We start from the raw sequence: 13,190 nt of genomic DNA, 5'->3' as shown, positions 1-13,190 counted from the left end.
AAGCGGGAATTCCAGTCTGCCACAATATTGGATACACCTGGAAGATATTCCGCCACCGGGATGATATCCCGGGATAGACAGACGTGCCAGAGGTTGGACGCAATGTCCGTCATAGCTCTGGATCTCGTGCCTCCAAGGCGCTTTATATATTGTACTGCCGCCACGTTGTCCATGCGTAACAGTACACAGCAGTTGGAGCCATGAGGGAGAAAACTCCTGACAGCAAAACGCTGCCAGAAGTTCCAAAGCGTTGATGTGGAGGAGGGACTCCTCTACGGACCATTTCTCTCCTGTAGTGTCTTTCCCGCAACTAGCTCCCCAACCTTGGCGGCTCGCAACCGATTCTATGATCACGTCCGGGCCGGAGTTGAAGATCGATTTGCCGATCCATTCGACGGTGTAGCGCAGCCACCAGTGTAACTCTGCCACCGACTCCGGACAAAGAATTACCTTGTCTGCATAGCGCAGACCCTGTCGAAGGTGGAGAGCCTTGAGACGCTGAAGGGCCCGATAGTGAAGTGGGGCCGGAAAAATCGCCTGAATGGAGGCTGACAGAAGGCCAACAATGCGAGCAATCCTCCTCAATGAGACCCGGCCTTTGCGTAAAACTGTTCTGATTTCTTTGATCAGGACTGACTTCTTTGATCAGGAACCCCAGTTCCTCCAACAAAGAAACCGCCCACTGACTGTGCAACAATGCCTGCGCCCTGGAACGTGCCATGATTAGCAAATCGTCCAGGTAGATTATAAGCCGTACCCCTCTGCTCCGAAGGGCAGCCACCACCGGTTTCAGCAACTTGGTGAAACACCAAGGGGCCGATGACAACCCGAATGGGAGGCAGGTGAATTGCCACATTTGGTCCCTCCAGAAAAACCGTAGGAAGTGTTGGGAGGCGTGGTGTATAGGGACGGTAAGATATGCGTCCTTCAAGTTGACTTTCACCAACCAGTCCCCTGGCCAGAGAAGGTCGCGCAACAGATGGATACCCTCCATCTTGAAGTGACGGTAAGTCACATGTTGATTCAAATCTCTCAGATTTATCACACTGCGATAACCGCCATCTTTCTTCTTGACTAAGAAGATGTTGCTGACGAATCCGGGAGACAAGGGGTCTACCTCTCGCACCGCTTTTTTCGACAAGAGTTCTTGGAGCTCGTTGTCTATGAGTGCTACGTTTTGTGCAGAGAACCGAATGGGTTGAGGTATAATGTTCAATTCAGGCAGAGACTGGAATTCTATCTGGTACCCTGTTACTGTATTGAGTATCCAAACGTCTGCCGTAATCATGGACCAGATGTGGATAAAATACATCAGTCTGCCCCCCACCAAAGTGTGTGGAAGTGATGGTGTGAGTGTACTCACCGGTCGGTGGACAAGACCTGGGGAATCCTCGACCTCCACGTCCTCTCCAGGGGCGTCCTCGAGGGGGAAAGAATGGTGCAGGTTGAGCCACCGGCAATGCATACGGTTGCGGAGCAGGAGCATATTGTTGGATTGCTGGTCTAGTGTAGGGCCTGTAAGAGGCACTGCGGCCGGCAGATCGGCCTCTGCTTCTACCTGCCTTGCCAAAAACCTTACTAGGTTGACCTGCCTTCTTCAGAGAAGTCTGTGCCTTGTCTAGGCTGGAAAAAAGACTGACAAACTTATTTATATTTTTAATGAGGTCTTCTCCGAATAAAAGGCCCTCGGCCGAGGCACCCGGCTCGTTTTCGGCCAGGTGGGAGAGTTGTGGCTCCAGCTTCATTAAAATTGAACGTCGCCGTTCAATGGAGCACGTAGTGTTTGCACTGCCCAGCATGCAAATAGCAGGCTGGGCCCAGCCCCTCAGTTGCACTAGATCCACCGGTTGGGCAGCAGATGCAGCTTGCTCGGATAGATTAACCTGTTAAGGACATAGGACGTTCTCTAACGTCCTCACTACCTGGGCTTTAATGCCCAAGGACGTTAGAGAACGTCCTGTTGTATTTCCGGTCTCTGCCGCTCGCCGGGCAGAGATCGGAACTGGATGCCTGCTGAAATCCTTCAGCAGGCATCCAGGGCAAACGCCGAGGGGGGCCATGTAGGCCCCCCATGTCGGCGATCGCCGCAAATCGCAAGGGAAATCGCCCTTGCGATCTGCGGCGATACCGGGCTGATCGGGTCTCTGGGACCCGACCGCCCGGTAATTTCGCATGATCCTGGCTGTCACAGACAGCCAGGACCATGCTGAAGTATAGGAGAGAGGTGGCAAGCCTGCCACCTCCTCCGATCCCCTGCGATCCGTCAGTTAACTAACCGACCAATCGCAAGGGGGGGGGGCGGTTACTTCCTCCCGTCCTGCCCGGCCCCTGCAAGTCCGGAGAGGACGGGAGGAAGACCGGAGGACGCGACGGGGGAGTGCTGGGGACCGGCCCCGGTACTTACCTCGTCCCTGAAGACCCGGATCCCGGCGAGGAAGATGGCGGCGACAGGTGAGTAGATCTTCAGCCGCGGTCGGGCCCTTTACAGCAATGCACGTCGCCGTAAAGCGACATGCAATGATGTAATGGGACCCCGTAAACTACAACTCCCAGCATGCCCAGACAGCCCTTGGCATCTGGGCATGCTGGGAGTTGCAGCTTTGCAACATCTGGAGGTCCACAGTTTGGAGACCACTGTGCCCTTCCAGATGTTGCAAAACTACACATCCTCAGCATGCCCTTACTGTCCAGGCATGCTGGGAGTTGTAGTTCTGTAACATCTGGCCCTTCAGATGTTGCAGAACTACAACTCACAGCATGCCTGGACAGTTTTGGCATACTGGGAGTTGTAGTTTTGCAACATCTGGAAGGGCACAGATTGGGAACCACTGTATTAGTGGTCTGCAAACTGTAGTCCTCCAGATGTTGCAAAACTACAACTCCCAGCATGCTGGGAGTTGTAGTTCGACAACATCTGGCTCTAAAGATGTTGCTGAACTACTACTCCCAGCATGCCTGAGAATGCTGGGAGTTGTGGTTTTGCAACAACTGGAGGCACACTGGTTGGGAAACATTGTCTGTTTCCTAACTCAGTGTTTCCCAACCGTGTGCCTCCAGCTGTTGCAAAACTATAACTACCAGCATGCACTGATAAACTGTGCATGCTGGGAGTTGTAGTTTTGTAACAGCTGGAGGTCCCCCCCCCCCCCTGTGAATGTACAGGATACATTCACATGGGCAGGGGGCTTACAGTGAGTATCAGGCTGCAAGTTTGCAATGCAGCAAATTTTGCGCGGCAGCTCAAACTCGCAGCGGGAACTCGCTGTAATCCCCCGCCCGTATGACTGTACCCTAAAAACACTACACTACACTAACACAAAATAAAATAAAAAGTAAAAAACACTACATATACACATACCCCTACACAGCCCCCCTCCCCTCCCCTCCCAATAAAAATGAAAAACGTCCGGTACGCCACTGTTTCCAAAATGGAGCCTCCAGCTGTTGCAAAATAACAACTCCCAGTATTGCTGGACAGCCGTTGACTGTCCAAGCATGCTGGGAGTTTTCAACAGCTGGAGGCACCCTGTTTGGGAATCACTGGCATAGAATACCCCTATGTCCACCCCTATGCAAATCCCTAATTCAGGCCTCAAATGCGCATGGCGCTCTTACTTTGGAGCCCTGTCGTATTTCAAGGCAACAGTTTGGGGTCACATGTGGGGTATCGCCGTACTCGGGAGAAATTGTGTTACAAATTTTGGGGGGCTTTTTCTCCTTTAACCCCTTATGAAAAGGTGAAGTTGGGGTCTACAACAGCATGTTAGTGTAAAAAAATAAATTTTTTACACTAACACGCTGGTGTTGCCCTATACTGTTCATTTTGACAAGAGGTAAAAGGGAAAAACGCCCCCCAAAATTTGTAATGCAATTTCTCCCGACTACGGAGATACCCCATAAGTGGGCGCAAAGTTCTCTGGGGGCGCACAACAAGGCCCAGAAGGGAGAGTGCGCCATGTACATTTGAGGTGATTTGCACAGGGGTGGCTGATACAGTGGTTTTGACAAACGCAAAAAAAAAAAAAACCTACATGTGACCCCATTTCGGAAACTACACCCCTCACAGAATGTAATGAGGGGTGCAGTGAGAATTTACCCCCCACTGGTGTCTGACAGATCTTTGGAACAGTGGGCTGTGCAAATTAAAAAATTTTAAATGCTCACTGTACCCCTTGTTACGTTCCTCAAGGGGTCTAGTTTCCAAAATGGTATGCCATGTGGGGGTTATTTTGCTGTCCTGGCACCATAGGGGCTTCCTAAATGTGACATGCCCCCCGAGCAAAATTTGCTCTCAAAAAGCCAAATATGACTCCTTCTCTTCTGAGCATTGTAGTTCACCCATAGTGCACTTCAGGTCAACTTATGGGGTACCTCCATACTCAGAAGAGATGGGGTTACAAATTTTGGGGGGTATTTTCTGCTATTAACTCTTGCACAAATGTGAAATTTGGGGGGGGGAACACATTTTAGTGAAAAAAATATAATTTTTTTTAACTATGAAAAAGTCGTGAAACCCCTGTGGGGTATTAAGGCTCACTTTATTCCTTGTTACATTCCTCAAGGGGTCTAGTTTCCAAAATGGTATGCCATGTGTTTTTTTTTTGCTGTCCTGGCACCATAGGGGCTTCCTAAATGCGACATGCCCCCGAGCAAAATTTGCTCTCCAAAAGCCAAATATGACTCCTTCTGAGCATTGTAGTTCGCCCGTAGTGCACTTCAGGTCCACTTATGGGGTACCTTCATACTCAGAAGAGATGGGGTTACAAATTTTGGGGGGTATTTTCTGCTATTAACCCTTGCAAAAATGTTAAATTTGGGGGGAAACACACATTTTAGTGAAAAAAAATATATATTTTTTTACATATGCAAAAGTTGTGAAACCCCTGTGGGGTATTAAGGCTCACTTTATTCCTTGTTACGTTCCTCAAAGGGTCTAGTTTCCAAAATGTTATGCCATGTGGGGATTTTTTGCTGTTCTGGTACCATAGGGGCTTCCTAAATGCAACATGCCCCCCAAAAACCATTTCAGAAAAACTTACTCTCCAAAATTCCCTTGACGCTCCTTCGCTTCTGAGCCCTCTACTGCGCCCGCCGAACACTTTACATAGACATATGAGGTGTGTCCTTACTCGAGAGAAATTGGGCTACAAATATAAGTATAAATTTTCTCTTTTTACCCCTTGTAAAAATTCAAAAATTGGGTCTACAAGAACATGCGAGTGTAAAAAATGAAGATGGTGAATTTTCTCCTTCACTTTGCTGCTATTCCTGTGAAACACCTAAAGGGTTAAAACGCTGACTGAATGTCATTTTGAATACTTTGGGGGGTGCAGTTTTTATAATGGGGTCATTTGTGGGGTATTTCTAATATGAAGACCCTTCAAATCCACTTCAAACCTGAACTGGTCCCTGAAAAATAGTGAGTTTGAAAATTTTGTGAAAAATTGGAAAATTGCTGCTGAACTTTGAAGCCCTCTGGTGTCTTCCAAAAGTAAAATTTTATGATGCAAACATAAAGTAGACATATTGTATTTGTGAATAAATTTTTTTATTTATTTGGAATATCCATTTTCCTTACAAGCAGAGAGCTTCAAAGTTAGAAAAATGCAAAATTTTCAATTTTTTCAGCAAATTTTGAAATTTTTCACTAAGAAACGATGCAAGTATCGACAAAATTTTACCAATAACATAAAGTAGAATATGTCGGTAAAAGCATTCCAGAGTTATTAATGTTTAAAGTGACAGTGGTCAGATGTTCAAAAAACGCTCCGGTCCTAAGGTGTAAAATGGCCTGGTCCTTAAGGGGTTAAGTATCTTGGTGAGTGGACCAAGCAAATCCAAGATGCGGTCTTGAATCAATTTAAATGACCTTTCAATCCCTTTTTTGGCGTATTTACCCGAGCGCGTCAGGTATTTTTGCAGAACCGGATCTATCTCCGGTGTGACCGCAACTTTTTTGGCCACATAGGGTCTAGGGCATTCGGCCCTCAACTTGTTGCGGTTTGCTTGGTCAAGGGACCGTCTAATCCAAAATTCTATGTATTGCGCAATTTGCGGTAACTGTGCCCAGTCTCCTGAGCGGGGGTGAGTTATCGCATCAGGGCTAAAAAAAAATGGTTGCCCAAGTGAATCTAGGATTGCCTTGTTCGGCATCTCCGGGTTGGCTTCGGGACAGTCAGCAGTGATCCCCGCATCTTCGTCATCAGACGCAGAGCCTGTGACTTCGGCCACATCAGACTCCCTGGAAGACTCGTCGTCAGACGTGTCATAGGAGTCCGGTTTCGTCCGTCTGGTGGATTTTCGCCTCTTGGTGTTGTTCTCCTTGAGGCCCAAGGGTCGAGTACGGTCACTGAGATGCGGGGCGCGACAGGCCCCGCGACAGTGGCTGGAGATGTGTCAGACCGTACAGTTACAGCTAAAGCTGCTTGAATGGACTTGTTAATCAAGTCCTGAATTTGGGCTGCCGACATGACTTGAGAGGCTTCAATCTCTATTGCCTCATTAGCAGTCCCAGGCAGCGTAGAGAAAGGGACGTTTTTACTATCCCCACCCATGACTATCCACAGAATGTAACAATGAATTGAAAAGTAAAAACTGTGTGATAGAAGGTGGGGGCTAACAAGTAGCCACTAGAGATGAGCGAACTTACAGTAAATTCGATTCGTCACAAACTTCTCGGCTCGGCAGTTGATGACTTATCCTGCATAAATGAGTTCAGCTTTCAGGTGCACCGGTGGGCTGGAAAAGGTGGATACAGTCCTAGGAAAGAGTCTCCTAGGACTGTATCCACCTTTTCCAGCCCACGGGAGCACCTGAAAGCTGAACTAATTTATGCAGGATAAGTCATCAACTGCCGAGCCGAGAAGTTCGTGACGAATCGAATTTACTGTAAGTTCGCTCATCTCTAGTAGCCACCAACTGTAGATTATATTAGGAAATATTGAGCCACAGAGCCACAGAATTGTGAGCTTAAGAAGTTAAACATATCTAGTTGAGACCAATATATGGAGGGTGGAATTTGACCACTAACTCATAGACTACCAAGAAAAGGCAGCCCAAAAAAAAACCCTTTATTTCCCATATATCAAAAGAGTGAGATTAAAAGTGCAATCTTTATTGTATCCGGTTCGCACTTAATGGTGTTTTAAAATATAAAGCACCATATCGTCCTACTTGTTTGGTTGTATATATATATATATATATATGAATGGACCATCCGGTCTATGATTTAAATGCACACTGAAGCGGAGACGAGGTGCCTGCAGACCACCTACATTCAGCGCTATTGTAGGACAATGGAGCTCAAAGTTAAAAACTTAACATGGCCCAGGAAGTTAAGCACACTGAGGGAACTACCTGTGAGATCTATGCACACTGAGACGGCAGCCTATCGCAATGCTGGCGCTCCTTTCACCGCTCGCACAACACTGGCGACAGAGAGAGGAGGAGGGACCAATCTTGCGTGATTACGGCTATAAGGCGCTGTGATAGGCCGCGCGGACTCTCAAGGGGCGCGACGCAGGGTGCACGTCACTAAGCCACTCCCCCTGACGTTGATAGCCCGTAAGACGGCGAGAGCGGCGGGGAGAGTGATGAAGACGGCGCCAATAAGGTAAGATGGCGCCTGGAAAAGAACGAGGAGAAAAGGGGGGGAAAGGGTATGAGAGTGTGCCACTCAGTAGAGAAGCCGCAAACAAAAAAAGAGTATATTAAGAAATCAGTAAGAGACAGAATATGTAAAGTAATGAAAGAAGTAAAAGAAAGGAAACAGAATGGGTATACCGGCATACACAATTGTATATATGCCGTATACCCTCTTTAAGATATAATCACAATGAGATATAAGCACAAGAACACAGATATACTTAACTTGCTGCCATGAGCAGAAAGAAAGAGGAGGAGTGGTACCAGACTGCCCCTTATATAGGAGCCATCCGGCCAGAGGGGAGGGGAGGATCCAGGGGCTGCTGGTAGTAGTATTTTAATGATGTTTTTTCTATAACACTGACGTGAATTAACTGTTTGTAGTTTTCTGCTATGGGCATTAAAAAGAAAGATTAATGCAAGATATGAGCCTCTTGTCTGATATATACCATATATACTCGAGTATAAGCAGAGTTTTTCAGCACGATTTTTCGTGCTGAAAACACCCCCCTCGGCTTATACTCGAGTGAACTCTCCACCCGCAGTGGTCTTCAACCTGCGGACCTCCAGAGGTTTCAAAACTACAACTCCCAGCAAGTCCGGGCAGCCATCGGCTGTCCGGGCTTGCTGGGAGTTGTAGTTTTGAAACCTCTGGAGATCTGCAGGTTGAAGACCACTGCGGCCTTCGACATCATCCAGCCCCCTCTCACCCCCTTTAGCTCTGTACAGTACTCGCCTCCGCTCGGCGCTGGTCCGGTGCTGCAGGACTGTCCGGTGAGGAGGTCGTCCGGTGGGATAGTGGTTCCGGGCTGCTTCTAGGCCTCTTCTAAGCGCTTCGGGCTCGGCCCCAGAATAGTCACGTTGCCTTGACAATTACGCAGAGGTACGTTCATTACCAACGTCCTTCTGCGTCATCGTCAAGGCAACGCCTCTATTCTGGGCCCGAAGCGCGGAGAAGAGGCGCTCCCGGTGAAGATGGCAGCCCGGAACCACTATCCCACCGGACGACCTCCCCACCGGACAGTCCTGCAGCACCGGACCAGCGCCGAGCGGAGGCGAGTACTGTACAGAACTAAAGGGGGTGAGAGGGGGCTGGATGATGTCGAAGGCCGCAGTGGTCTTCAACCTGCGGACCTCCAGAGGTTTCAAAACTACAACTCCCAGCAAGCCCGGACAGCCGATGGCTGCCCGGGCTTGCTGGGAGTTGTAGTTTTGAAACCTCTGGAGGTCCGCAGGTTGAAGACCACTGAGGGCGGATAGTTCACAAGAGGATGATGACAAGAGGATGATGAAGGGGGGGCGTGGGATGATGACAAGGGGATGATGAAGGGGGGTGGGGATGATGACAAGGGGATGATGACAAGGGCCTGATGAAGGGGGTGGGGATGATGACAAGGGGATGATGAAGGGGGGGTATGTGATGATGCCAAGGGGATGATGAAGGGGGGTGGGGATGATTACAAGGGGATGATGAAGGGGGGGGGTGGGATGATGACAAGGGGATGATGACAGGTGATGATGATGAGGGTCTGGATGATGACAGGGTGATAATGATGAGGATGTTAATGACGGGGGTCTGGATGATGACAGGGGGGGGGGGATGATGTATTTCCCACCCTAGGCTTATACTCGAGTCAATACCTTTTCCTGGGATTTTGGGGTGAAATTAGGGGCCTCTGCTTATACTCGGGTCGGCTTATACTCGAGTATATACGGTAATTAAACTTACCCATCTGAAATTACTGACGTCCATGCCCGCTTTCGTGTTTTATGCTGCACTGAAATAAATGAAGACTGTTTCCCTTCATATTACTAGGACGTAATAGATTTGATATTTGGGGATTGAGCACCCTAACTTCAGTGGATATACGTGTGTGGACTAACAATTGCTACTGGGTTTCCACAACCTGTAGCACTTAGGTTTGCTGGACATGGTGGTGCCTATGACTGTGTCCTGTACCCAAGTGTATGCAAAAAGTACCCAACATTGTGAACAACATTCAACTTTTATGGTGTATTCACACATACTGCATCTTCTGCAGGTTTTAAGTTGCAGACTTTACAAAGCCATCACTTTATTGACATGCCAATTAAGAACTGCCTTGTAAAATCATGCCTTGGATTTTACAACTTCAAATCCTCAGCAGATCCGGTGTGTGGGAATGCACCCTGAGGCTATGTTTACACGGAAAAGCTCTGCGTGGACATTGCCCCTGAATGTGGAGCGTCTTATAGACAGCAGTGCATTCCGGCAATGCATTCTGCCATGTGAACGGCAAAGCAGAATCCCATTGAATTCAATGGGATTCTGCTGCTGTGGAATCTGTGTGGAATTCCAATGTGGAATTTTGCATGGAAATTCTGCAGTGTGAACATAGCTTTAGTGATAGTCTGCAGCCAAAATATGGCTGTTAACATGTTGCAGACTTTGACTTCCCTATAAAAGCTAATTGGGGATATCTGCAGGAAATCCACAGCATGTGAACATACCCCAAAGGGGCTTTACATTTATTAGCAGGAAAATTCATGTGTGTCACAGTACATATACCCTTTAGCTGCAAGTGAAATGCCTGGCTGTCTGCAGCCTTCCCCAGCAATATCAGTTGTTTTCTGGGAGTGGTATCTGGGATGACCAGCTGATTCCTCCTCACCCACTGCACTCATTCTATCAAGCAGTGTCTTTTTTTTTCCTGTTTCCTTTTATTCCCCCCCCCCCCCCCTCTTTCATGTTTGAAGTGTGATGGGAAGGTAAGTGTAATGCAAGCTGACAGGGTAATAAAAACTGTTTTGCGGGCAAGTTTTTAGAAAATGCAGAAGATTTTTTACAGCAGAATATTTGCAATAATTCCACAACAAATTGCTTCAGATATGACAAAATCTTCAATAAATCTGCAGCGGGTCTGGCACAACAATTGACATGCTGCAGATTAAGGGTACAGTCCCACGTACTGCTTACTCGGCGTATTTCACGCTGTGCAAAATCTGCTGCTGCAGCAGCGGGCAGTGTGCTGTGTAACCCCCAATCACCATACACACAGGGCTTTCCGGTGGCAGCCCTATGTGTGCAGTGAATTTTGTAGGCGCTTTAGCTCTGTTTTTCTATTCCTGGATAACCCCTATAAAATGTTATCCACATATCCTTTTGTGTGCATCCACCCCATCCACTTTGCTGCTACTGTAAATATTGTGCAGAAAATCCACATCGAATTCTCTGTGTGTCCGTACCCTGACAGTGACCAGGCTGCAGACCCACCCTGTTTGTGAAGCAGGAATTTCTCAATGCATTGCGTGCCATTTTCCACTCACTCACACTTAAAGGAGTTCTCTACCCCAAGACATCTTATCCCCTGTCAAAAAGATGGACGATAAGATGTCTGTTCGTGGGGTTCCCGCTGCTGGCACCCCCCGCGATCTCCGTGCAGCACCTGGTATTTTAAACAGTATAAATGGGGCATAAAATGTCTAGGGGCGGAGTACCCCTTTAATAACAGTGAACCTTGGGCTCTGTTCACATCTAGGTAATTTATTCTAAATATTAGATCCATCAACCAGTAGGCCCCATTGACTTATAATGGGTCCTATCAAGGTGTTCATTGTTTGACAAGTGCCATATGCTGTGATATTCTTTTCATTAAATATGATAGAATCTGTGATGGAAGCTCCAACACAGATGTGAATTAAGAAAAACGTGAAAGTTTTAGGGTTAGCCTTGTTAGATTGATGACAGTTTATGCAATTTCATACTTGGTGGGTGTTCTGCAATATTATAAAGTTGTGTGTCTGCTATGAATGCTGGGTAAGGCTGCAGAGATAAGCAAGATGCAGCGTCACGCCTTGTGGATACAGTCCAGCTGTATTGACAGAGCTGAAAGTTTATCATCATTCCGTGTTTCCTTATCCCTTTTTCTATGTAATATGTTAATATGTACATTATTGCAGCAATTTGTTCTTGTTTTTATTGGGTATTTCCTATAATAAACACTTATCTATCCACAGAATAAATGAAACATTTCTGATTGCTATGGGCCCTACTGCTTGGACCCCCATTAATCACAAGAATGAAGGCATGTGGCCTCTGTTTTGATGGAGTTGGATCTATTGGGCACAGCTTCTCAATTCAGTCTATGGTACTGCTGAAGATATCTGAGCACAGTGCTCAACTGTTAGTCCCATGGAGTTAGAAGAGAGCACAAGGTGTGTACCAATGGAAATTTGGACCCCTGTTCTCTGTCCCTGCAATCAGACACATATTGCCTGATCTGTGGATAGATAGGTTTTTATTATGGGGAAGACCCCTTTATGTTTCCAAAGCATTTTATAAAATATTCATTGCTAGTGACCATTATCTATTGGTGACAAATGCACGTATCATCAGATGCTCCATATGTCTACATATACTCTATATAGGATTTTTTTATTTAATTTTTTGTATTTGTGTGTGTTTTTTTTTTTTTGTTTTTTTTTTTGTTTTTTTCCCCCCCAGTTATATTGTCTCTTCAAGTTATCTGCAAATATTTGTCAAAGCATTGTACAATTATATATTGATTCTTTTGTGGAATAGTGCGTGTGTACCTGGAAAGGGAACCTGAGGACTTTTCATATCGCTGTGTTTTACAAGGTCTGTTCTCCCCAGAGATTGATCAACAACTCTATCTCTGCATTGGTAATTTATTACTGTCTTGCATAAGCTGAGTGGGTTCTGGTCAGGGGTGAAACTGGGGAGTAGTAGTAGCCTTCTTCCCAGAGAGTATTGCCTTCATTTGTGGAGCAGGGTCACTGAACAGCTGACACCAGTGAATAAAATAAGCGGGATGGAGAATTCCAGAAAGAATGGTCTAATGTATTAAACTTGCAGAGCAGTGCTGAGTGTTTTTTATTGTGCATAGTCTTAAAGTTTTTAGAATCTTTAAGAAATACTGTATGTCCTGTGTAGTGATACTTACTTGGATTCTCAAATAAAAATATAAAACAGCCACATGAATTCAGCTAAACAGACCTTTATCTACACTGTAACTTTCTTTTATATTCATTCATTATATTTTTAGAGTGAACGTCTCTCTCCCTTTCTCTGCAGAAGGCTACACACCTATTACAGATACTGGAATACTATAAAGTGTTATAATGGAGGTTGCGGTATCCTAGCTTTAGGACATCTGAGGTCTTTGGAAGAGACACCAGCAACATTAAAGTGTGAAAAGTAAGGCTCTGACTTTATTTGCTGAAACTAGGTCTTGTGTAATCCATTATAAAAAGCTTGTGTAAAGGGCAACAAAGATATTCTAATAATAAAAAAATAAATGATACCAACCTAACCCAGTTTTCTGCTGGTCACCACAAGACTTCTCTTCTCAGCAGAATCTGCCTGCTCATTTATTCACTATCTGCAGTGGTGTCATTGACTGAGCAGGCAGTTCTTTTCATATCAACACTGCTTACTAAAGAGCCAGACTTGATGGGATTTTTACTCAGGTAGAATTATAGGGAAATCTTTAGGGTATGTTTACACAGGCAAAAAAGGTTCCAGAACATCACTGTCCCATTTCAAA

The 13,190-nt window shown here is 46.3% G+C and overlaps 1 protein-coding gene across 9 annotated transcripts in view; it reads left to right on the top strand.

Moving 5' to 3' along the window:
- Nucleotides 1-13,190, top strand: part of HERC1 (HECT and RLD domain containing E3 ubiquitin protein ligase family member 1) — a 192,823-nt gene that overhangs the window by 19,933 nt on the left and 159,700 nt on the right. For 8 of the 9 annotated variants that reach the window (XM_056572873.1, XM_056572876.1, XM_056572875.1 and 5 more), the window contains one exon: nucleotides 12,719-12,841. The gene's annotated coding sequence lies outside the window, so the exon portion shown is untranslated. The remainder of the gene's footprint in view (nucleotides 1-12,718; nucleotides 12,842-13,190) is intronic. The other variant, XM_056572870.1, reaches the window with a different exon arrangement.

This window comes from Hyla sarda, chromosome 4, assembly GCF_029499605.1.
Source record: "Hyla sarda isolate aHylSar1 chromosome 4, aHylSar1.hap1, whole genome shotgun sequence".
Lineage (NCBI taxonomy): Eukaryota > Metazoa > Chordata > Amphibia > Anura > Hylidae > Hyla > Hyla sarda.
This window is presented reverse-complemented; position numbering and strand designations above follow the sequence as displayed.